Below are 26,177 nucleotides of genomic sequence, written 5' to 3' on the forward strand. Positions count from 1 at the left end.
CTTGCCGTGGCCATAAGCCTGCATTGAAAACGCTTTTGCTCGACGGGATCCTCTAGCACGACGAATTCGTCGTCGTCGAGGCTTGCCTCGTCTTCGGAGGGAGGCATATAATTATCGTCCTCGACCTCTCTGTCTGCCGCTCTCTCATGAGGGCTGGTTTCTCCATCCTCCTGTGCTAAATCTTGCTGGAGGGGGTTTTCTTCGGCGCTTTCCAGAGTATTATTATCTCCTGTGCTGGAATCACCGTGTTTGTTTTGGCGGGATTTTGAGCGGCGCCGCTGACGCCGGCGCTTAGGCTGTTTCTTGGAGGGGTCATCCTCCGCTGTTCCATCGCCATCTCCCTCTTTTGGGGTGTCCACCATGTATATGTCATATGATGAGGTGGCTTTCCAGGGCCTAGTGGGCGCTGGTTCTTCATCATCTCCTTCATCGGCGTCCATACCGTCGATATCTTCGGAGTCGAAGCCGAGCATGTCGGTTAAGTCGTCGATAGTGGCTACAAAGTGGGTGGTGGGTGGGCCTTGAATTTCTTCATCGTCCGTACCCAACCTTGCTGACCGTAGTCCGGCCAAGGCTCTCCTGATAAAGAGAGAGACTTCAGTGACTTCAGGATATCGCCAAAAGGCAAGTGCTGAAAGATGTCCGCTGCAGTGAACTCCATGATCGGCGCCCAATCGGATTCGATCGGCAGGGGCGCGGGGGGCTCGGAGTCCGGAGAGGAGTCCGGCTCCTTGGAGTCACGGGTCTTGTAGAGTACGGGGCTGGTGCTTGGCTCAATCGCCGTTGGGGTTGCAGCCCCCGAGGCGGCGTCCAACCGCATGTCCTCGATCGGCGCAGTTGGCTCCGAATTGAGGGTCGAAGCCAACGCGGGTGCGGCCTCCAGGGCACTGTTCGGCGGCAGAGCTAGATCATGCTCGTCATGACAGTGCGGCACGCTCGGCAGTGGCTCGAATCCATCGAAGATCAAGTCCCCGCGGATGTCAGCCGTGTAGTTTAAACTTCCAAATCTGACCTGACGGCCAGGGGCGTAGCTTTCGATCTGCTCCAGATGGCCAAGTGAATTGGCCCGCAGTGCGAAGCTGCCAAAGACGAAGATCTGTCCGGGGAGGAAGGTCTCACCCTGGACTGCATCGCTATCGATGATCGTAGGAGCCATCGAGCCTGACGGCGACGACACAGAGAAACTCTCAATGAAAGCACCAATGTCGATGTCAAAACCGGCGAATCTCGGGTAGGGGGTCCCGAACTGTGCGTCTAGGCCGGATGGTAACAGGAGACAAGGGACATGAAGTTTTACCCAGGTTCGGGCCCTCTCGATGGAGGTAAAACCCTACGTCCTGCTTGATTAATATTGATGATATGGGTAATACAAGAGGATATCTACCACGAGATCGAGGAGGCTAAACCCTAGAAGCTAGCCTATGGTATGATTGTTGATGTGTATGTTGTCCTACGGACTAAAACCCTCCGGTTTATATAGACACCGGGTAGGGTTAGGGTTACATAGAGTTGGTTACAATGGCAGGAGATCTGCATATCCGTATCGCCAAGCTTGCCTTCCACGCCAAGGAAAGTCCCTTCCGGACGCGAGACGGAGTCTTCAATCTTGTATCTTCATAGTCCAGGAGTCCGACTAAAGGTAGAGTCCGGCCATCCGGACACCCCCTAATCCAGGACTCCCTCACCCGACGCATTGGGAATAACTCCTAGGTCGGTAATGAACTCATTCATCCAGATTGCTTCATGTGGTGCCTTCGAGGCTGCCATGTACTCCGCTTCACATGTAGATCCCGCCACGACGCTTTGCTTGCAACTACACCAGTTGACTGCCCCACCATTCAAAATATACACGTATCCGGTTTGTGACTTGGAGTCATCCAGATCTGTGTCGAAGCTAGCATCGACGTAACTCTTTACGATGAGCTCCTCGTCACCTCCATAAACGAGAAACATATCCTTAGTCCTTTTCAGGTACTTCAGGATATTCTTGACCGTTGTCCGGTGTTCCATGTTGGGATTACTTTGGTACCTTCCTACCAAACTTACGGCAAGGTTTACATCAGGTCTGGTACACAGCATGGCATACATAATAGACCCTATGGCCGAGGCATAGGGGATGACACTCATCTTTTCTCTATCTTCTACCGTGGTCAGGCATTAAGCCGTGCTCAATCAAACACCTTGCAATACAAGCAAGAACCCGTTCTTGGACTGATCCATATTGAACTTCTTCAATATCTTGTCAAGGTACGTGCTTTGTGAAAGACCAATGAGGCGTCTTGATCTACCTCTATAGATCTTGATGCCTAATATATAAGCAGCTTCTCCAAGGTCCTTCATTGAAAAACACTTATTCAAGTAGGCCTTTATGCTTTCCAAGAATTCTATATCATTTCCCATCAATAGTATGTCATCCACATATAATATGAGAAATGCTACAGAGCTCCCACTCACTTTCTTGTAAACACAGGCTTCTCCATAAGTCTGCGTAAACCCAAACACTTTGATCATCTCATCAAATCGAATGTTCCAACTCCAAGATGCTTGCACCAGCCCATAGATTGAGCGTTGGAGCTTGCACACCTTGTCAGCATTCTTAGGATGGACAAAACCTTCTGGCTGCATCATATACAATTCTTCCTTAAGGAAACCATTAAGGAATGCCGTTTTGACGTCCATTTGCCATATCTCATAATCATAGAATGTGGCAATTGCTAACATGATTCGGACGGACTTCAGCTTCTCTACGGGTGAGAAAGTCTCATCGTAGTCAACCCCTTGAACTTGTCGATAACCCTTAGCGATAAGCCGAGCCTTATAGATGGTCACATTACCATCCGCGTCTGTCTTCTTCTTAAAGATCCATTTATTTTCTATGCCTCGCCGATCATTGGGCAAGTCAGTCAAAGTCCATACTTTGTTTTCATACATGGATCCTATCTCGGATTTCATGGCTTCCAACCATTTGTCGGAATCTGGGCCCGCCATCGCTTCTTCATAGTTCGAAGGTTCACCGTTGTCTAACAACATGATTTCTAGGACAGGGTTGCCATACCACTCTGGTGCGGAACGTGTCCTTGTGGACCTACGAAGTTCAGTAGCAACTTGATCCGAAGTTTCACGATCATCATCATTAACTTCCTCTCTAGTCGGTGCAAGCACCACAGAAACATTTTCTTGAGCTGTGCCACTTTCCGGTTCAAGAGGCAGTACCTCATCAAGTTCTACTTTCCTCCCACTTAGTTCTTTCGAGAGAAACTCTTTCTCTAGAAAGGATCCATTCTTGGCAACAAAGATCTTGCCTGCGGATCTGAGGTAGAAGGTATACCCAATAGTTTCCTTAGGGTATCCTATGAAGACGCATTTTTCCGACTTGGGTTCAAGCTTTTCAGGTTGAAGTTTCTTGACATAAGCATCGCATCCCCAAACTTTTAGAAACGACAGCTTATGTTTCTTCCCAAACCATAATTCATACGGTGTCGTCTCAACGGATTTCAACGGAGCCCTATTTAAAGTGAATGCGGTAGTCTCTAAAGCATAACCCCAAAATGATAGCGGTAGGTCGGTAAGAGACATCATGGATCGCACCATATCCAATAGAGTGCGATTTCGACGTTCGGACACACCATTACGTGAGGTGTTCCAGGCGGCATGAGTTGTGAAACAATTCCACATTTCCTTAAGTGCGTGCCAAATTCATGACTCAAATATTCTCCCCCACAATCTGATCGTAAGAACTTGATTTTCCTATCACGTTGATTCTCAACCTCACTCTGAAATTCCTTGAACTTATCAAAGGTCTCAGACTTGTGTTTCATTAAGTAGACATACACATATCTACTCAAGTCATTAGTGAGGGTGAGAACATAACGATAGCCACCGAGAGCCTCAACGCTCATTAGACCGCACACATTAGTATGTATGATTTCCAATAAGTTGGTCACTCGCTCCATTGTTCCGGAGAACGGAGTCTTGGTCATTTTGCCCATGAGGCATGGTTCGCACGTGTCAAATGATTCATAATCAAGAGACTCCAAAAGTCCATCTGCATGGAGTTTCTTCATGCGTTTGACACCAATGTGACCAAGGCGGCAGTGCCACAAGTATGTGAGACTATCATTATCAACTTTACACTTCTTGGTATTCACACTATGGACATGTGTAACATCACGTTCGAGATTAAACAAGAATAAACCATTGACCAGCGGGACATGACCATAAAACATATCGCTCATATAAATGGAACAACCATTATTCTCGGATTTAAATGAGTAGCCATCTCGCATTAAACGAGATCCAGATACAATGTTCATGCTCAAAGCTGGTACTAAATAACAATTATTGAGGTTTAAAACTAATCCCATAGGTAAATGTAGAGGCAGCGTGCCGGCGGCGATCACATCGACCTTGGAACCATTCCCGACGCGCATCGTCACCTCGTCCTTCGCCAGTCTCCGCTTATTCTGCAGCTCCTGTTTTGAGTTACAAATATGCACAACCACACCGGTATCAAATACCCATGAGCTACTACGAGCGCTGGATAGGTACACATCAATAACATGTATATCACATATACCTTTGGCATTGTCGGCCTTCTTATCCGCTAAGTACTTGGGGCAGTTCCGCTTCCAGTGACCGTTTCCCTTGCAATAAAAGCACTCAGTCTCTGGCTTGGGTCCATTCTCTGGCTTCTTCTCGGCAGCTTGCTTACCGGGCGCGGCAACTCCCTTCCCGTCCTTCTTGAAGTTCTTCTTACCTCAGGAATGGTCTTTTCCATCCCCTGCATATTGAAGTTCATCACAAAGCTCTTGTAGCTAGGTGGAAGCGACTGAAGGATTCTGTCAACGACCGCGTCATCCGGGAGATTGACTCCCAGCTGAGACAAGCGGTTGTGCAACCCAGACATTTTGAGTATGTGCTCGCTGACAGAACTGTTCTCCTCCATCTTACAACTATAGAACTTGTCGAAGACTTCATATATCTCGACTCGGGCATGAGCTTGGAAAACCATTTTCAGCTCTTGGAACATCTCATATGCTCTGTGTTGCTCAAAACGCTTTTGGAGCCCCGGTTCTAAGCTGTAAAGCATGCCGCAGTAAACCAGGGAGTAATCATCACTACGCGACTGCCAGGCGTTCATAACGTCTTGAATTGCTGGGAAAACAGGTGCATCACCTAGCGGTGCTTCAAGGACATATGCTTTCTTGGCAGCTATGAGGATAATCCTCAGGTTACGGACCCAGTCCGTGTAGTTGCTACCATCGTCTTTCAGCTTGGTTTTCTCTAGGAACGCGTTGAAGTTGAGGGCAACATTAGCGTGGGCCATTTGATCTACAAGACATATTGCAAAGTTTTAGGCTATGTTCATGATAATTAAGTCCATCTAATCAAATTATTTAATGAACTCCAACTCAGATTGACATCCCTCTAGTCATCTAAGTGATGCATGATCCGAGTCAACTAGGCTGGTCCGATCATCACGTGAGGCGGACTAGTCATCATCGGTGAACATCTTCATGTTGATCGTATCTTCTATACGACTCATGTTCGACCTTTCGGTCTTCCATGTTCCGAGGCCATGTCTGTACATGCTAGGCTCGTCAAGTCAACCTAAGTGTATTGCGTGCGTAAATCTGGCTTACAACCGTCGTATGCGAACGTTAGAACTTATCACACCCGATCATTATGTGGTGCTTCGGAACAACGGACCTTAGCAACGGTGCATAGTTAGGGGGAACACCTTCTTGAAATTATTGCGAGGGATCATCTTATTTATGCTACCGTCGTTCTAAGCAAATAAGATGTAAAACATGATAAACATCACATGCAATCAAATAGTGACATGATATGGCCAATATCATTTTGCTCCTTTTGATCTCCATCTTCGGGGCGCCATGATCATCATCGTCACTGGCATGACACCATGACCTCCATCATCATGATCTCCATCATCGTGTCTTCATGAAGTTGTCTCGCCAACTATTACTTCTACTACTATGGCTAACGGTTAGCGATAAAGTAAAGTAATTACATGACGTTTATGTTGACGCGCATGTCATAAATAAATTAAGACAACTCCTATGGCTCCTGCCAGTTGTCATACTCATCGACATGCAAGTCGTGATTCCTATTACAAGAACATGATCAATCTCATACATCACATATATCATTCATCACATCCTTTTGGCCATATCACATCACACGACATATGCTGCAAGAACAAGTTAGACGTCCTCTAATTGTTGTTGCAAATTTTTGCGTGGCTGCTATAGGTTTCTAGCAAGAACGTTTCTTACCTATGCCAAAACCACAACGTGATATGCCAATTTCTATTTACCCTTCATAAGGACCTTTTCATCGAATCCGGTCTGACTAAAGTGGGAGAGACAGACACCCCCTAGCCACCTTATGCAACTAGTGCATGTCAGTCGGTGGAACCAGTCTCACATAAGAGTACTTGTAAGGTCGGTCCGGGCCGCTTCATCCCACGATGCCGCTGAATCAAGATAAGACTAGTAACGGCAAGTAAATTGACAAATCGACGCCCACAACAACTTGTGTTCTACTCGTGCATAGAAACTATGCATAGACCTAGCTCATGATGCCACTGTTGGGGATCGTTGCAGAAATTTAAAATTTTCTACGCATCACCAAGATCAATCTATGGAGAAACTAGCAACGAGAGAGAGAGAGAGAGAGAGAAGGGAGCGCATCTTCATACCCTTGAAGATCGCGACACAGAAGCATTACAAGAACGCGGATGAGGGAGTCATACTCGTGGCAATTCAGATCGCGGTAGATTCCGAGCGAAGCGTCGAACAACGGCGCCTCCATGTTCAACACACGTGCAGCCCGATGACGTCTCCCACGCCTTGATCCAGCAAGGAGAGAGGGAGAGGTTGGGGAAGACTCCGTCCAGCGGCAGCACGACGGCGTGGTGGTGTTGGAGCAGCGTGGTACTCCGGCAGGGCTTCGCCAAGCGTCGCGGGAGGAGGAGGAGGTGTTGGGGAGGGGGAGGGCTGCGCCTTGGATGTGGTGCAGCTGCCCTCCCACCTCCCCTCTATTTATAGGGGCAAGGGGGAGGGGGGCCGGCCCCCTCCAGATGGATCTAGAGGGGGGCGGCGGCCAAGGGGGGGAAGGCTTGCCCCCCAAGCCAAGGGGGGCGCCCCCTTTAGGGTTCTCCCAAACCCTAGGCACATGGGCCCTAGGGGTATGACGCCCATCCCACCTAGGGGCTGGTTCCCCCTCCATATGCAGCCCATAGGGCCCTCTAGGGCAGGTGGGCCCTCCCGGTGGACCCCCGGAACCCTTTCGGTGGTCCCGGTACAATACCGATAAACCCCTGAACACTTCCGGCGACCGAATAAGGACTTCCCATATATAAATCTTTGTCTCCGGATCATTCTGGAACTCCTCGTTATGTCCAGGATCTCATCCGCGACTCCGAACAACATTCGGTAACCACGTACAAACTTTCCCTATAACCCTAGCGTCATCGAACCTTAAGTGTGTAGACCCTACGGGTTCGGGAATCAAGCAGACATGACCGAGGCATCTCTCCAGCCAATAACCAACGGCCGGATCTGGATACCCATGTTGGCTCCCACATGTTCCACGGTGATCTCATCGGATGAACCATGATATTGAGGATTCAATCAATCCTGTATACAATTCCCTTTGTCTACAGGTATAGCACTTGCCCGAGATTCGATCGTCGGTATACCGATACCTTGTTCAATCTCGTTACGGCAAGTCTCTTTACTCGTTCCGTAACACATCATCCCGTGACCATGTTGGAAATATTCCCTAGAGGCAATAATAAAATGGTTATTATTATATTTCCTTGTTCATGATAATTGTCTATTGTTCATGCTATAATTGTATTATCCGGAAATCGTGATACATGTGTGAATACATAGACCACAACATGTCCCTAGTGAGCCTCTAGTTGACTAGCTCGTTGATCAACAGATGGTCATGGTTTCCTGACTATGGACATTGGATGTCATTGATAACGGGATCACATCATTAGGGGAAAGATGTGATGGACAAGACCCAATCCTAAGCATAGCACAAGATCGTGTAGTTCGTCTGCTAGAGCTTTTCTAATGTCAGTATCATTTCCTTAGAGCATGAGATTGTGCAACTCTCGGATACCGTAGGAGTGCTTTGGGTGTACCAAACGTCACAACATAACTGGGTGGCTATAAAGGTGCACTACAGGTATCTCCAAAAGTGTCTGTTGGGTTGGCACGAATCGAGACTGGGATTTGTCACTCCGTATGACGGAGAGGTATCTCTGGGCCCACTCGGTAATGCATCATCATGAGCTCATTGTGACTAAGTAGTTGGTCATGGGATCATACATTACGGAACGAGTAAAGTGACTTGCCAGTAACGAGATTGAACGAGGTATTGGGATACCAACGATCGAATCTCGGGCAAGTAACATACCGATTGACAAAGGGAATTGTATACGGGATTGCTTGAATCCTCGACATCGTGGTTCATCCGATGAGATCATCGTGGAACATGTGGGAGCCAACATGGGTATCCAGATCCCGCTGTTGGTTATTGGCCGGAGAGTTGTCTCGGTCATGTCTGCATGGTTCCCGAACCCGTAGGGTCTACACACTTAAGGTTCGATGATGCTAGGGTTATTAGGAAGATTTGTATGTGATTACCGAATGTTGTTAGGAGTCTCGGATGAGATCCCGGACGTCATGAGGAGTTCCAGAATAGTCCGGAGGTGACGATTTATATATGGGAAGTCATCATACGGTCACCGGAAATATTCGGGGGTATACCGGTATTGTACCGGGACCACCAGAGGGGTTCCGGGGGTCCACCGGGAGGGTCCACCTGCCCCGGAGGGCCTTATGGGCTGTAGGTGGAAGGGAACCAGCCCCTAGTGGGCTGGGCACCATCCCCCCTCCCCCCTAGGGCCCATGCGCCTAGGGTTTGGGGGGAACCCTAAAGGGGGCGCCCCCTCCCCTTTGGCCGCCGCCCCCCCTCTAAATCTCATCTAGAGGGGCCGACCCCCTTCCCCCTTCTCCCTATAAATAGAGGGGCGAGGGGAGGGCTGCAGCACCACATCCAAGGCACAGCCCCTCCCCTCCCCAACACCTCTCCTCCTCCGCGTGAGCTTGGCGAAGCCCTGCCGGAGAACTGCCACTCCATCACCACCATGCCGTCGTGCTGCTGTTGGAGCCTTCTTCCTCAACTTCTCCCTCCTCCTTGCTGGATCAAGGCGCGGGAGACGTCACCGGGCTGCACGTGTGTTGAACGCGGAGGCGCCGTTGTTCGGTGCTTAGATCGAATTCGGCCGCGATCTGAATCGCTACGTGTATGACTCCTCCAACCGCGTTCTTGCAACGCTTCCGATTCGCGATCTTCAAGGGTATGAAGATGCACTCCCCTCTCTCTCGTTGCTAGTTACTCCATAGATTGATCTTGGTGATGCGTAGAAAATTTTAATTTCTACAACGATCCCCAACAGTGGCAGCATGAGCTAGGTCTATGCGTAGTTTCTATGCACGAGTAGAACACAAGTTGTTGTGGGCGTTGATTTTGTCAATTTACTTGCCGTTACTAGTCTTATCTTGATTCGGCGACATCGTGGGATGAAGCGGCCCAGACCGACCTTACACGTACGCTTACGTGAGACTGGTTCCACCGACTGACATGCACTAGTTGCATAAGGTGGCTAGCGGGTGTCTGTCTCTCCCACTTTAGTCAGATCGGATTCGATGAAAAGGGTCCTTATGAGGGGTAAATAGAAATTGGCATGTCACGTTGTGGTTTTGGAGTAGGTAAGAAACGTTCTTGCTAGAAACCTATAGCAGCCACGTAAAAAAACTTGCAACGACAATTAGAGGACGTCTAACTTGTTCTTGCAGCATATGCCATGTGATGTGATATGGCCAAAAGGATGTGATGAATGATATATGTGATGTATGAGATTGATCATGTTCTTATAATAGGAATCACGACTTGCATGTCGATGAGTATGACAACCGGCAGGAGCCATAGGAGTTGTCTTAATTTATTTATGACCTGCGTGTCAACATAAACGTCATGTAGTTACTTTACTTTATCGCTAACCGTTAGCCATAGTAGTAGAAGTAATAGTTGGCGAGACCACTTCATGAAGACACGATGATGGAGATGACGATGATGGAGGTCATGGTGTCATGCCGGGACAATGATGATCATGGCGCCCCGAAGATGGAGATCAAAAGGAGCAAAATGATATTGGCCATATCATGTCACTATTTGATTGCATGTGATGTTTATCATGTTTTACATCTTATTTGCTTAGAACGACGGTAGCATAAATAAGATGATCCCTTGCAATAATTTCAAGAAAGTGTTCCCCCTAACTGTGCACCATTGCTAAGGTCCGTTGTTCCGAAGCACCACGTGATGATCGGGTGTGGTAGGTTCTAACGTTCGCATACAACGGGTGTAAGCCAGATTTACACACGCAATACGCTTAGGTTGACTTGACGAGCCTAGCATGTACAGACATGGCCTCGGAACAGGCAAGACTGAAAGGTCGAACATGAGTTGTATAGAAGATACGATCAACATGAAGATGTTCACCGATGATGACTAGTCCGTCTCACGTAATGATCGGACACGGCCTAGTTGACTCGGATCATGTATCACTTAGATGACTAGAGGGATGTCTATCTGAGTGGGAGTTCATTAAATAATTTGATTAGATGAACTTAATTATCATGCACATAGTCTAAAAATCTTTGCAATATGTCTTGTAGATCAAATGGCTCACGCTAATGTTGCCCTCAACTTCAACGCGTTCCTAGAGAAAACCAAGCTAAAAGACGATGGCAGCAACTACACGGACTGGGTCCGTAACCTGAGGATTATCCTCATAGCTGCCAAGAAAGCATATGTCCTTGATGCACCACTAGGTGAAGCACCTGTTTTCCCAGCAGATCAGGATGTGAATGCCTGGCAGACGCACAGTGATGATTACTCCCTGGTTCAGTGCGGCATGCTTTACAGCTTAGAACCGGGGCTCCAAAAGCGTTTTGAGCAACACAGAGCATATGAGATGTTCCAAGAGCTGAAAATGGTGTTCCAAGCTCATGCCCGGGTCGAGAGATATGAAGTCTCCGACAAGTTCTATAGTTGTAAGATGGAGGAGAATAGTTCCGTCAGCGAGCACATACTCAAAATGTCTGGATTGCACAACCGCTTGTCTCAGCTTGGAGTTAATCTCCCAGATGATGCAGTCGTTGACAGAATCCTTCAGTCGCTCCCACCTAGCTACAAGAGCTTTGTGATGAACTTCAATATGCAGGGGATGGAAAAGACCATTCCTGAGGTATATTCAATGCTGAAATCAGCGGAGGTGGAAATCAAAAAGGAACATCAAGTGTTGATGGTGAATAAAACCACTAAGTTCAAGAAAGGCAAGGGTAAAAAGAACTTCAAGAAGGACGGCAAGGGGGTTGCCGCGCCCGGTAAGCAAGATGCCGGGAAGAAGCCAAAGAATGGACCCAAGCCTGAGACTGAGTGCTTTTTTGCAAGGGAAACGGTAACTGGAAGCGGAACTACCCCAAGTACTTAGCGGATAAGAAGGCCGGCAATGTCAAAGGTATATGTGATATACATGTTATTGATGTGTACCTAACCAGCGCTCGTAGTACCTCCTGGGTATTTGATACCGATGCGATTGCTCATATTTGTAACTCAAAATAGGAGCTGTGGAATAAACGGAGACTGGCGAAGGACGGGGTGACGATGCGCGTCGGGAATGGTTCCAAGGTCGATGTGATCGCCGTCGGCATGCTACCTCTACATTTACCTACGGAATTAGTTTTAAACCTCAATAATTGTTATTTAGTACCAGCTTTGAGCATGAACATTGTATCTGGATCTTGTTTAATGCGAGATGGCTACTCATTTAAATCTGAGAATAATGGTTGTTCTATTTATATGAGAGACATGTTTTATGGTCATGCCCCGCTGGTCGATGGTTTATTCTTATTTAATCTCGGACGTGATGTTACACATATTCATAGTGTGAATGCCAAAGGATGTAAGGTTGATAATGATAGTCCCACATACTTGTGGCACTGCCGCCTTGGTCACATTGGTGTCAAACGCATGAAAAAACTCCATGCAGATGGTCTTTTGGAGTCTCTTGATTATGAATCGTTTGACACGTGCGAACCATGCCTCATGGGCAAAATGACCAAGACTCCGTTCTCCGGAACAATGGAGCGAGAAACCAACTTATTGGAAATCATACATACTGATGTGTGCGGTCCAATGAGTGTTGAGGCTCGCGGTGGCTATCGTTATGTTCTCACCCTCACTTATGACTTGAGTAGATATGGGTATGTCTACTTAATGAAACACAAGTCCGAGACCTTTGAAAAGTTCAAGGAATTTCAGAGTGAGGTTGAGAATCAACGTGACAAGAAAATCAAGTTCTCACGATCAGATCATGGGGGAGAATATTTGAGTCACGAATTTGGCACGCACTTAAGGAAATGCAGAATTGTTTCACAACTCACGCCGCCTGGAACACCTTAGTGTAATGGTGTGTCCGAACATCGTAATCGCACTCTATTGGATATGGTACGGTCTATGATGTCTCTTGCCGATCTACCGCTATCATTTTGGGGTTATTCTATAGAGACTGCCGCATTCACTTTAAATAGGGCTCCATCGAAATCCGTTGAGACGACACCATATGAATTGTGGTTTGGTAAGAAACCTAAGCTGTCGTTTCTAAAAGTTTGGGGACGCGATGCTTATGTCAAGAAACTTCAACCTGAAATGCTCGAACCCAAATCGGAAAAATGCGTCTTCATAGGATACCCTAAGGAAACTATTGGGTATACCTTCTACCTCAGATCCGAAGGCAAGATCTTTGTTGCCAAGAATGGATCCTTTCTAGAGAAAGAGTTTCTCTCAAAAGAAGCAAGTGGGAGGAAAGTAGAACTTGATGAAGTATTGCCTCTTGAACCGAAGAGTGGCGCAGCTCAAGAAAATGTTTCTGAGGTGCCTGCACCGACTAGAGAGGAAGTTAATGATGATGATCATGAAACTTCAGATCAAGTTGGTACTGAACTTCGTAGGTCCACAAGGACACGTTCCGCACCAGAGTGGTACGGCAACCCTGTCCTGGAAATCATGTTGTTAGATAATCGTGAACCTTCGAACTATGAAGAAGCGATGGCGGGCCCAGATTCCGACAAATGCCTGGAAGCCATGAAATCCGAGATAGGATCCATGTATGAAAATGAAGTATGGACTTTGACTGACTTGCCCGATGATCAGCGCGCCATAGAAAATAAATGGATCTTTAAGAAGACAGACGCGGATGGTAATGTGACCATCTATAAGGCTCGGCTTGTCGCTAAGGGTTATCGACAAGTTCAAGGGGTTGACTACGATGAGACTTTCTCACCCGTAGCAAAGCTGAAGTCCGTCCGAATCATGTTACAATTGCCGCATTCTATGATTATGAGATATGGCAAATGGACGTCAAAACGACATTCCTTAATGGTTTCCTTAAGGAAGAATTGTATATGATGCAGCCAGAAGGTTTTGTCGATCCTAAGAATGTTGAAAAGGTGTGCAAGCTCCAACGCTCAGTCTATGGGCTGGTGCAAGCATCTCGGAGTTGGAACATTCGATTTGATGAGATGATCAAAGCGTTTGGGTTTACGCAGACTTATGGAGAAGCCTGTGTTTACAAGAAAGTGATTGGGAGCTCTGTAGCATTTCTCATATTATATGTGGATGACATACTATTGATGGGAAATGATATAGAATTCTTGGAAAGCATAAAGGCCTACTTGAACAAGTGTTCTTCAATGAATGATTTTGGAGAAGCTGCTTATATATTAGGCATCAAGATCTATAGAGATAGATCGAGACGCCTCATTGGTCTTTCACAAAGCACGTACCTTAACAAGATATTGAAGAAGTTCAATATGGATCAGTCCAAGAAGGGGTTCTTGCCTGTATTGCAAGGTATGAGATTGGGCACGGCTCAATGCCCGACCACGGCAGAAGATAGAGAAAAGATGAGTGTCGTCCCCTATGCCTCGGCCATAGGGTCTATTATGTATGCCATGCTGTGTACCAGACCTGATGTAAACCTTGCCGTAAGTTTGGTAGGAAGGTACTAAAGTAATCTCGGCATGGAACACCGGACAGCGGTCAAGAATATCCTGAAGTACCTAAGAAGGACTATGGATATGTTTCTTGTTTATGGAGGTGACGAAGAGCTCATCGTAAAGGGTTACGTCGATGCTAGCTTCGACGCAGATCTGGATGACTCCAAGTCACAAACCGGATATGTGTATATTTTGAATGGTGGGGCATTCAGCTGGTGCAGTTGCAAGCAAAGCGTCGTGGCGGGATCTACATGTGAAGCGGAGTACATGGCAGCCTCGGAGGTAGCACAAGAAGCAATCTAGATGACGGAGTTCATTACCAACCTAGGAGTTATTCCCAATGCGTCGGGCCTGATGACTCTCTTATATGATAACACTAGAGTTATTGCCCTTGCCAAGGAGCCCAGGTTTCACAGGAAGACCAGGCATATCAAGCGTCGCTTCAACTCCATTCGTGAAAATGTTCAAAATGGAGACATAGATATTTGTAAAGTGCATACAGACCTGAATGTCGCAGATCCGTTGACTAAACCTCTTCCTCGAGCAAAACATGATCAACGCCAGAACTCTATGGGTGTTCGATTCATCACAATGTAACTAGATTATTGACTCTAGTGCAAGTGGGAGACTATTGGAAATATGCCCTAGAGGAAATAATAAAATGGTTATTATTATATTTCCTTGTTCATGATAATTGTCTATTGTTCATGCTATAATTGTATTATCCAGAAATCGTGATACATGTGTGAATACATAGACCACAACATGTCCCTAGTGACCCTCTAGTTGACTAGCTCATTGATCAACAGATGGTCATGGTTTCCTGACTATGGACATTGGATGTCATTGATAACGGGATCACATCATTAGGGGAAAGATGTGATGGACAAGACCCAATCCTAAGCATAGCACAAGATCGTGTAGTTCGTCTGCTAGAGCTTTTCTAATGTCAGTATCATTTCCTTAGACCATGAGATTATGCAACTCCCGGATACCGTAGGAGTGCTTTGGGTGTACCAAACGTCACAACGTAACTGGGTGGCTATAAAGGTGCACTACAGGTATCTCCGAAAGTGTCTGTTGGGTTGGCACGAATCGAGACTGGGATTTGTCACTCCGTATGACGGAGAGGTATCTCTGGGCCCACTCGGTAATGCGTCATCATGAGCTCATTGTGACTAAGTAGTTGGTCACGGGATCATGCATTACGGAACGAGTAAAGTGACTTGCCGGTAACGAGATTGAACGATGTATTGGGATACCGACGATCGAATCTCGGGCAAGTAACGTACCGATTGACAAAGGGAATTGTATACGAGATTGCTTGAATCCTCGATATCGTGGTTCATCCGATGAGATCATTGTGGAACATGTGGGAGCCAACATGGGTATCCAGATCCCGTTGTTGGTTATTGGCCGGAGAGTTGTCTTGGTCATGTCTGCATGGTTCCCGGACCTGTAGGGTCTACACACTTAAGGTTCGATGACGCTAGGGTTATTAGGAAGATTTGTATGTGGTTACCGAATGTTGTTTGGAGTCTCGGATGAGATCCCGGACGTCACGAGGAGTTCTGGAATAGTCCGGAGGTGAAGATTTATATATGGGAAGTCATCATACGGTCACCGGAAATATTCGGGGGTATACCGGTATTGTACCGGGACCACCGGAGGGGTTCCGGGGGTCCACCAGGAGGGTCCACCTGCCCCGGAGGGCCTTATGGGCTGTAGGTGGAAGGGAACCAGCCCCTAGTGGGCTGGGCGCCATCCCCCCTAGGGCCCATGTGCCTAGGGTTTGGGGGGAACCCTAAAGGGGGCGCCCCCTTGCTTGGGGGGCAAGCCCCCTCCCCCTTGCCCCCCCTCTAGATGTCATCTAGAGGGGCCGACCCCCTTCCCCCTTCTCCCTATAAATAGAGGGCGAGGGGAGGGCTGCAGCACCACATCCAAGGCGCAGCCCCTCCCCAACACCTCTCCTCCTCCGCGTGAGCTTGGCGAAGCCCTGCCGGAGAACTGCCACTCCATCACCACCACGCTGTCGTGCTGCTGTTAGAGCCTTCTTCCTCAACTTCTCCCTCCTCCTTGCTGGATCAAGGCGCGGGAGGCGTCACCGGGCTGCACGTGTGTTGAACGCGGAGGTGCCGTTGTTCGGTGCTTAGATCAGATTCGGCCGCGATCTGAATCGCTACGTGTACGACTCCTCCAACCGCGTTCTTGCAACGCTTACGACTCGCGATCTTCAAGGGTATGAAGATGCACTCCCCTCTCTCTCGTTGCTAGTTACTCCATAGATTGATCTTGGTGATGCATAGAATTTTTTTAATTTCTACAACAATCCCGAACAGATCAACCCCTTAGTCACATTGAGCTCATTATGATGATGTCTTACCGAGTGGGCCTAGAGAGACCTCTCCGTCATACGGAGTGACAAATCCCAATCTCGATTCGTGCCAACCCAACAGACACTTTCGGAGATACCCGTAGTGCACCTTTATAGCCACCCAGTTACGTTGTGACGTTTGGCACACCCAAAGTATTCCTACAGTATCCAAGAGTTGCACAATCTCATGGTCTAAGGAAAAGATACTTGACATTAGAAAAGCTTTAGCAGACGAACTACACGATCTTGTGCTATGCTTAGGATTGGGTCTTGTCCATCACATCATTCTCCTAATGATGTGATCCCGTTATCAATGACATCCAATGTCCATGGTCAGGAAACCGTAACCATCTATTGATTAACGAGCTAGTCAACTAGAGGCTCACTAGGGACATGTTGTGGTCTATGTATTCACACATGTATTACGATTTCCGGATAACACAATTTTAGCATGAACAATAGACAATTATCATGAACAAGGAAATATAATAATAACCATTTTATTATTGCCTCTAGGGCATATTTCCAACAATCACATCATTAGAGAATGATGTGATGGACAAGACTCATCTATTAGCTTAGCATTATGATCGTTTAGTTTTATTGCTATTGCTTTCTTCATGACTTATACATATTCCTCTGACTATGAGATTATGCAACTCTCGAATACCGGAGGAACACCTTGTGTGCTATCAAACGTCACAACGTAATTGGGTGATTATAAAGATGCTCTATAGGTGTCTCCGAAGGTGTTTGTTGAGTTGGCATAGATCAAGATTAGGATTTGTTACTCCGTGTATCGGAGAGGTATCTTTGGGCCCTCTCGGTAATGCACATCACTATAAGCCTTGAAAGCAATGTAACTAATGAGTTAGTTGCGGGATGATGCATTACGGAACGAATAAAGAGACTTGCCGATAACGATATTGAACTAGGTATGATGATACCGATGATCAAATCTCGGGAAAGTAACATACCGATGACAAAGGGAATAACGTATGTTATTATGCGGTTTGACCGATAAAGATCTTCGTAGAATATGTAGGAACCAATATGAGCATACAGGTTTCGCTATTGGTTATTGACCGGAGATGTGTCTCGGTCATGTCTACATAGTTCTCGAACCCGTAGGGTCCGCACGCTTAACGTTCAATGACGATTTGTATTCTGAGTTATGTGTTTTGGTGATCGAAGTTTGTTCGGAGTCCCGGATGAGATCATGGACATGACGAGGAGCCTCGAAATGGTCCAGGGGTAAAGATTCTTATATTGGAAGGTAGTATTCGGACATCGGAATGGTTATAAGTGATTCGGGTATTTTTCCAGAGTACCGAGGGGTTACCGGAACCCCCCAGGGAAGTATTGGGCCTACATGGGCCTAAAGGGAGAGAGAGGGAAGCCCGCGAGGGGTGGCACGCGCCCCCCTCCTAGGGAGTTCGAATAGGACAAGGAGGAGGGGGCGCGTGCCCCTTCCCTTTCCCTCTCCCTCTCCTTCCTATTTCCTCAAGTGGAGAAAGGAAAAGGGGGCGGATCCTACTTGGACTAGGAGTCCAAGAAGGACTCCTCCCTTGGCGCTCCCCTCCTTGCCGCCAGCCTCCTCCTCCCCCTCTTTATATATAGGAGCGGGGGCACCCCAAAGGCACACCAAGATTTCTCTTAGCCGTGTGCGGTTCCCCCCTCCACAATTTACTCCTCCGGTCATAGCGTCGTAGTGCTTAGGCGAAGCCCTGCGCGGATCACATCACCAACACCGTCACCACACCGTCGTGCTGTCGGAACTCTCCCCCGACCCTCTACTGTATCAAGAGCTCGAGGAACATCATCGAGCTGAACGTGTGCTGAACACGAAGGTGCCGTATGTTCGGTACTTGGATCGGTTGGTGATACGTCTCCAATGTATATGCTTTTCCTAATGCTTTTCCTCTTGTTTTGGACTCTAATTTGCATGATTTGAATGAGACTAACCCCGGACTGACGTTGTTTTTAGCAGAACTACCATGGTGTTGTTTTTGTGCAGAAATAAAAGTTCTCAGAATGGAACTAAACTTTGCAGGGAATTTTTATATAATAAATAAGAATTTTTGGAGCCAAGACCTACCACAGAGGGGCACCTGGGTGGGCACAACCCACCAGGGCACGCCCTCCTCTCCTGGCGCGCTCAGGTGGGTTGTCCCCACCTGGTGGCCCCACAGACCCTGAAACCGACGCTATAAAATCCTATTTTTCTAGAAAAAATCAGGGAGAAATAATTATCGCGATCCACGAGACGGAGCCACCGTCACCTCCTGTTCTTCATTGGGAGGCCAGATCTGGAGTCCGTTTGGGGCTCCGGAGAGGGGGATCTTCATTCTTCGTCATCACCAACCCTTCTCCATCGCCAATTTCATGATGCTCCCCACCAGGAGTGAGTAATTCCTTTGTAGGCTCGCTAGTCGGTGAGGAGTTGGATGAGATTCATCATGTAATCAAGTTAGTTTTGTTAGGGCTTGATTCCTAATATCCACTATGTTCTAAGATTTATGTTGCTATGACTTTGCCATGCTTAATGCTTGTCACTTTGGGCCCAGGTGCCATGATTTCAGATCTGAACCGTTTATGTTATCACCATTATATCCATGTTTTAGATCTGATCTTGCAAGTTATAGTCACCTACTACGTGTTATGATCCAGCAACCCCAGAGTGACAGAAACCGGGACTTCTCCCGGTGATGACCGTAGTTTGAGGAGTTCATGTATTCAATATGTGTTAATGCTTTGTTCCGGATCTCTATTAAAAGGAGGCCTTAATATCCCTTAGTTTCCAATACGGACCCCGATGCCACGGGAGGACAGGACAAAAGATGCCATGCAAGTTCTTTCCATAAGCACATATGACTATTTACGGAATACATGCCTACATTATATTGACGAACTGGAGCTAGTGTCGTGTCGCCCTAGGTTATAACTGTCTCATGATGAATATCATCCAACAAGTCACCGATCCAATGCCTATGAATTTATCATATATTGTTCTTGCTAAGTTACTACTGCTATCATCACTGCTACACTTGCTACCAAATTACTGCTATCACTGTTAACGTTACCATTGCTACTGCTACTATTATCAAAACTAGCATACTACTTTGCTACTGATCACTTTGCTGCAGATAATTAATCTCCAGGTGTGGTTGAATTGACAACTCAGTTGCTAATACCTTGAAATATTCTTTGGCTCCCCTTCTGTCGAATCTATAAATTTGGGTTGAATACCCTACCCTCGAAACTGTTGCGATCCCCTATACTTGTGGGTTATCAAGACCTTTTTCTGGTGTCGTTGCTAGAGAGCATAGCTATATTTGTTGAGTCACTTGGGATTATTCTCATATTATCAATATGAAGAATCTGAAGGATGCTAAGACTAAGATTTTCCCTCAAAGACGAGGGGAGGTAAGGAACTGCCATCCAGCTCTCCTTTAGATTCACCTTCTGTTATAAGTAAACTTGCAACACCACCACATGCTATCAATTCTAATATGTCGCAAGTTATTGATGATGCTACTTCTGCTATGGATAATGCTTATGATGACGCTAGTACCTTGCTTGATAATGATGATGTGCCACTTGGTAAATTTCTTGATGAACAAATTGCTAGAGTAATACAACATGATGTTGTTGAATCTGATGATGAGCTTATTTGCCGTCAGCCATTTCTTTGCCGTCCGCTGGCTGACGGCAAAGAAGGTCTTTGCCGCCCACTTACAGAAAATGGACGGCAAAGAACTGGCTGATGGCAAAGAAGGTCTTTGCCATCAGCCAATTATTTGCCGTCCGCTAGCGGACGGCAAAGAATCTTTGCTGTCAGCTGGCAGAAGACAAAGATAGAGGTGGCCCCCACTAACGAGCTGATTAAAAAACTTAACAGCCCCCTCTTTGCCGTCTGCAAGCAGACGACAAAGACAAAAAAGCGGACGGCAAAGGTGGGGCGGACGGCAAAGAACTAACCTAACTAGCGGCCGATCCCCACCCCGCCCCTCCATCTCTCTGTTTCTCTCCCTCCCTCCTCCCCGACGAACACAGCCACCGCCGCCCGCCGCCGCCCCCACCACCCGCCGCCGCTTGCCCCGCCCCCCCCCCCACCCGCCGAGGCCCCGTCGCCCCGCCGACGCCCCGTCGCCCCACCACCCCGACGCCCTGTCGCCCCACCACATCACCGCCCGACCGCCCCGGCGCCCCCACCACCCCGGCACCACCGCGGCCCCATGCCCCCGCCTCCCTGCTGGCTCGGCGCCGCCGCTCACCGCCCCCCTAAGCTCCACCGCCCAGGAGACCTGCGGCCCCCATCGCCATCGCCACCCTGTCCTGCGAAACCCCGGCCCCCATCTGCTCCGGTGAGTTATTTTTTTCTATTTTTTCTTTTTTTTGCTGTTTAATTGTTAGTGTTAGATTTAGTGCTAGATGTGTGTTAGTGTTAGATTTAGTGTTAGATTCAGTTTAGTTTTAGTGCTATAATATGTAGAAGGGGAAGAAGAAGAAGAAGAAGAAGAAGAGGAGGAGGGGAGAAGGGAGGGAGAAGAAGAAAGAAGAAGAAGAAGAAGAAGAAGAAGAAGAAGAAGAAGAAGAAGAAAGAAGACGCGTTTTTATACTTCCTTATTTAGGGTTCCGCCACGTTTTGCAGTTTCTTTCTTTTCTTTAGTTGAATGTTTTTATACTGCTAGCTAGTTGCCTAGTTTGCTGACCGAAAGAAGTTAAAATAGTTATTATATGAAACTCAACTAAAGTCAACATTTTTGACGACTAGTGCTACTAATAAATTCAACTAGAACCATCATATGTCCACAAGTGCATTGTTTTTTGAATGAGAAATGATACTTGGCGTAGTTGATTATCTTTTGCTCAAAATTTCTTATGTTATAATGTTGTAAGGGTACTAATTGGTCCCTTCTGCTGCTTGTCAGAGATGGGGTGAAGCCGCCACCGCAGACTCCGCTCTGCAACACCGGAGTACGAGTTGGATGCTTTCGAGTTCTTCAGTACATACTTGGGACTTCAGTATCATCCACGAGGCAGGTATGTAAAAGGAGAGATCTCCCCTTCAACCATCTCATTATGATAACTCTGTTGTTTGCTACATCATCATTGTCCCAAACTACAGAGGCTGCCTGACACTTTTATGAACATGCTGGGTGAAGATCCGCCAAATAATGTGAAGCTGCGACAGGCCGGCATCGGGTTTCACGGGCTGTGGGACGTCGAGTTGGTGATCAAGGAGGGCCACATGTACCTGTGTCGTGGCTGGGAGAAGTTCCACCGTGCCTATGACCTGCGACAGGGGTACTTCCTTCTCTTCAGGTATGACAACGACGCCACCATGCTCGTCGTGAAGGTGTCCAACACGACTATGTGTCGCATGCGCTACGCTGGTGATGATGATGCCAGTACGTTCTGCCTCTTCTTATTCCTCTACATTTGGCTTTGTCTCGCATCGATTGTTAACGGTCATTGTTGCATTTGGACAGGCAATGGGAGCAGCAGCATCGACATTGGCTATAGCCAAAGCAGCAGCGATTCTGGCTGTAGCAAAAGCAGCAGCGATTCTGGCTGTAGCAAAAGCAGCAGCGATTCTGGCTGCAGCAAAGACAACAAGGAGGATGATCCGGACTGGAGTGGGGAAGAAGAGGAGCAGAGTGGGCATCAGGCTGAGGATGACCTAGCGATGGTGGTGGCTAACCAACGGCAATAGATGGTGGTGGCTGACCATGGGTAAGAGATGGTGGTGGCTGAGGATGACCTAGCGATGGTCGTGCCTGTCGTGCCTGAAGATGGCCTCGCGATGGTGGTGGTGCCTGACAATGACCTCGCACCGGTGATGGCGCCGGCGATCCCACAGTTGGGCAACATGACCACGCCAATTGTTGTAGAAGACTACATCCCACTGCCTCCACCGCCTCGCCGCTCTTGGGCATCAGGCTGAGGAAGGAGAAGGAGAAGAACAATGAGAACTGAACTATGTCAGGTATGTCAGATCTCCAAAATGATCTATATATACTTAGCTTTGTTTCCTCCGAAATGACATAATTAGCTCCAAGTTAGCTCTAATATGCTTAGTTACCTATGTTAGCTCTAATATGCTAAGTTATCTCTACTATGCTTAGTTTCCTATAGGTTAGCTCCAAAATTACTTATTTAGCACAAAATGACCAAGTTCACATAATAAGCTTATAGTCTTCTTCTTCTACTACTTCTTCTTCTTCTCCAAAATGACATAAGTTAGCTCTAAGTTAGCTCTAGTATGCTTAGGTCACTTAAAGATGGCATAATTAGCTAGGTTGGCTCCATTTTACCTAAGTTGGCTCTAATATGCTAAGTTGTCTCTAATATGCTTAGTTTCCTATAGGTTAGCTCCAAAATTACTTATGTTAGCACAAAATGACCAAGTTTACATAATAAGCTTATAGTCATCTTCTTCTTCTTATTCTTCTTCTTCTTCTCCAACATGACATAACTTAGCTCTAAGTTAGCTCTAATATGCTTAGTTTCCTATAGGTTAACTCCATAATTACTTATGTTAGCACAAAATGACCAAGTTTACATAATAAGTATGCTTACTTCTTATAGTCTTCTTCTTCTTCTTCTTCATTTTCTTCTTCTTCTTCTAACATCTTGTTTATCATTTTACAGATTTGATTTAATTGACGGAAGCTTGCATGGATGGAGTGCTTCTTTTCCATTTGTGCTTTTATTTTGTATCAATGAACTTGCATGGTTGGAACTTGTTATATGGATGGATGGATAACGGTGTTGGATGAATGTGAAACTTTTGTAATATGTAAGGATGGAACTATATATGTGTTGGTTATGCTTGTTGTGTTGGATATGCTTGCTGTGTATATATGTATATCTATGAATTGCTGTCAAATTAAATGAATTAAATTAAAAACATGGCTGTACAGGATCTTTGCCGTCAGCTAGCTGACGGCAAACATGCCACGTGGCAGCTACCTGTGATTCATGGGACTGGCATGTTTGAGCACTTTGCCGTCAGCCAGCGGATGGCAAAGACCTTAGCCTCTTTGTCGTCCGCTGGTTGATGGCAAAGCACGCCGTTAACCCCTAACGGCTCTCACCCCACCTCACTGCCGTCCACGATCTTTGCCGTCTGTTGGCCACCAATGGCGGATGGCACAACCCTTTGCCGTCCGTTTCCAGGAAGCGGACGACAAAGAAGGCCTTTGCTGGCACATGTTCAAACGGAGAGTTTGCCGTCTGCTAGCGGACGGCAAAGAAGTTTGCCGTCCGTGATCCATGCCTTTGTCGTCCGCCATGGCGGACGGCAAAGAAGATGATTCCAGTAGTGTTCCTAGATATGAATTTCCTAAGGTACCGGAAGGTTATGTTATGAGTGAAGAAACAACTAGAGATATTCTTGCTTTCAGAGATAGAGATGATCTAGAGAAATTATTATGCAAGTTTAAAGAAAAATCTTTGAATGCTAGAATGAAATATGATCCTAACTTTGCTACTTCACCTATCTTTATTGATGATAAGGATTACGAATTCTCTATTGACCCAGAGTTAATTACTTTGGTTGAATCTGATCCTTTCCATGGTTATGAAACTGAAACTGTTGTGGCACATCTTACTAAGTTGAATGACATAGCCACCCGTTTTACTCATGGTGAGAAAACTCGCTACTACTTTATTCTCAAATTATTTCCGTTCTCATTTAAGGGTGATGCTAAAGCTTGGTACAATACTCTTGCTCCTGGTTGTGTGTGTAGTCCCTAGGATATGATTTATTACTTCTCTGGAAAATATTTCCTTGCTCATAAGAAACAAGCTGCTTTACAGGAAATATTTAACTTTGTGCAAATTGAAGAAGAGAGTCTCCCACAAGCTTGGGGGAGGCTTTGCTAGTTACTTAATGCTTTGCCTGATCATCCTATTAAGAAAAACAAAATACTTGATATCTTCTATAATGGACTAACCGATGCTTCTAGGGACTTCCTAGATAGTTGTGTTGGTTGTGTTTTCAGGGAACGAACAGTTGGACAAGCTGAAGAATTATTGAAAAAATATGATTATTGGACTCTTCCTGAACCACCGGCTAAACCCACTCAGAAGAAGAGGGGTATATTATATCTCAATCCTGAAGATATGCAAGAGGCAAAAACATCTATGAAGGAAAAAGGTATTAAAGCTGAGGACATTAAAAATTTACCTCCTATTGAAGAAATACATGGGCTTAATACACCACCACTGCCTAAGGCGGTAGTGGCAAATTCTCTAATGAAGTTAAATGAAAATGACAATCCTCACAATATGCATCCTAGCCAATGCCTTTATGATTTTGAAAATTATATTAGAAGACAATATCACTTCTATGCAAATATTATGAAACAATTGAAATACAATTCTGATATGATTGCTCGCTTGAGTCACTTGTTATTTAGAATCTCAAATGATGTTAGAGGTGTTGGAAAACATGCTTCTATGGTTCAAACTTAGTTAGAACGAGTTGCTAAATCACAAAGAGAATTGCTTGATGAAATGAATAATAATATACATGACTTTGTTGTTAGTGTTGCAACTAGAGGAGGTAAAATGACTCAGGAACCACTTTATCCTGAGGGACACCCAAAAAGAATAGAACATGATTCACAAAGGAACAACATCACTACACCTAGTCCTTCTAAAAAGAAAAAGAAAAATGATAGGACTTTGCACACTTCTAGTGAACCTGAAATAGAAAAACCTCCTGATAATGATAATGAAACTTCTATCTCAGATGTTGAAACTCGGTCTAGTAATGAACACTCACCCTAGTGATAATGAAAAAGATAATGCTAATGTTCATGAAAATACTCGACCACATAATAAAGAACCAGAAAATGATGTTGAGATAGAACCACCGGTTGATCTTGATAACCCACAACCTAAGAATAAAAGGTATGATAAAAGAGACTTCATTGCTAGAAAACACAGTAAATAAAGAGAACCGTTGGGGTAAAAAACCTATGCCTTTTCCACCAAAGTCAACTAAAAAGAATGATGATAAAGAATTTGAACGCTTTGCTAAAATGTTGAGGCCAGTCTTTTTGCGTACTCGCTTGACTGATATCTTGAAAATGCCTCTCTATGCAAAGTATATGAAAGACATCATCACAAATAAGAGAAAAATATCGGAAGCCGAAATCTCCACTATGCTTGCTAATTACACTTTTAAAGATGGAGTACCTAAAAAACTTGGAGATCTGGGAATACCAGCTATACTTTGCTCCATCAAAAAGAATTATGTGAAAACTACTTTGTGTTATTTAGGAGCTGGTGTTAGTGTTATGCCTTTCTCTTTATATAAAAGACTTGATTTGAATAAACACACACCTACTGAAATATATTTGCAAATGGCTGACAAATCAACTGCCATACCTATCAGTATCTGTGAGGATGTGCCCGTTGTTGTTGCTAATGTTACTATTTTGACTGACTTTGTTATACTTGAGATGCCCGAGGACGACAACATGTCGATTATCCTTGGTAGACCCTTGTTGAATACTGCAGGGGCTGTTATTGATTGCAATAAAAGCAGAGTTACTTTTCATATCAATGGTAATGAGCATACAGTGCACTTTCCGAAAAAACAATTCCAAGTGAATGGTATT

Source organism: Triticum urartu, chromosome 3A (genome assembly GCF_056163025.1).
Source record: "Triticum urartu cultivar PI428250 chromosome 3A, HENAU_Tu73, whole genome shotgun sequence".
Taxonomy (NCBI): Eukaryota; Viridiplantae; Streptophyta; class Magnoliopsida; order Poales; family Poaceae; genus Triticum; species Triticum urartu.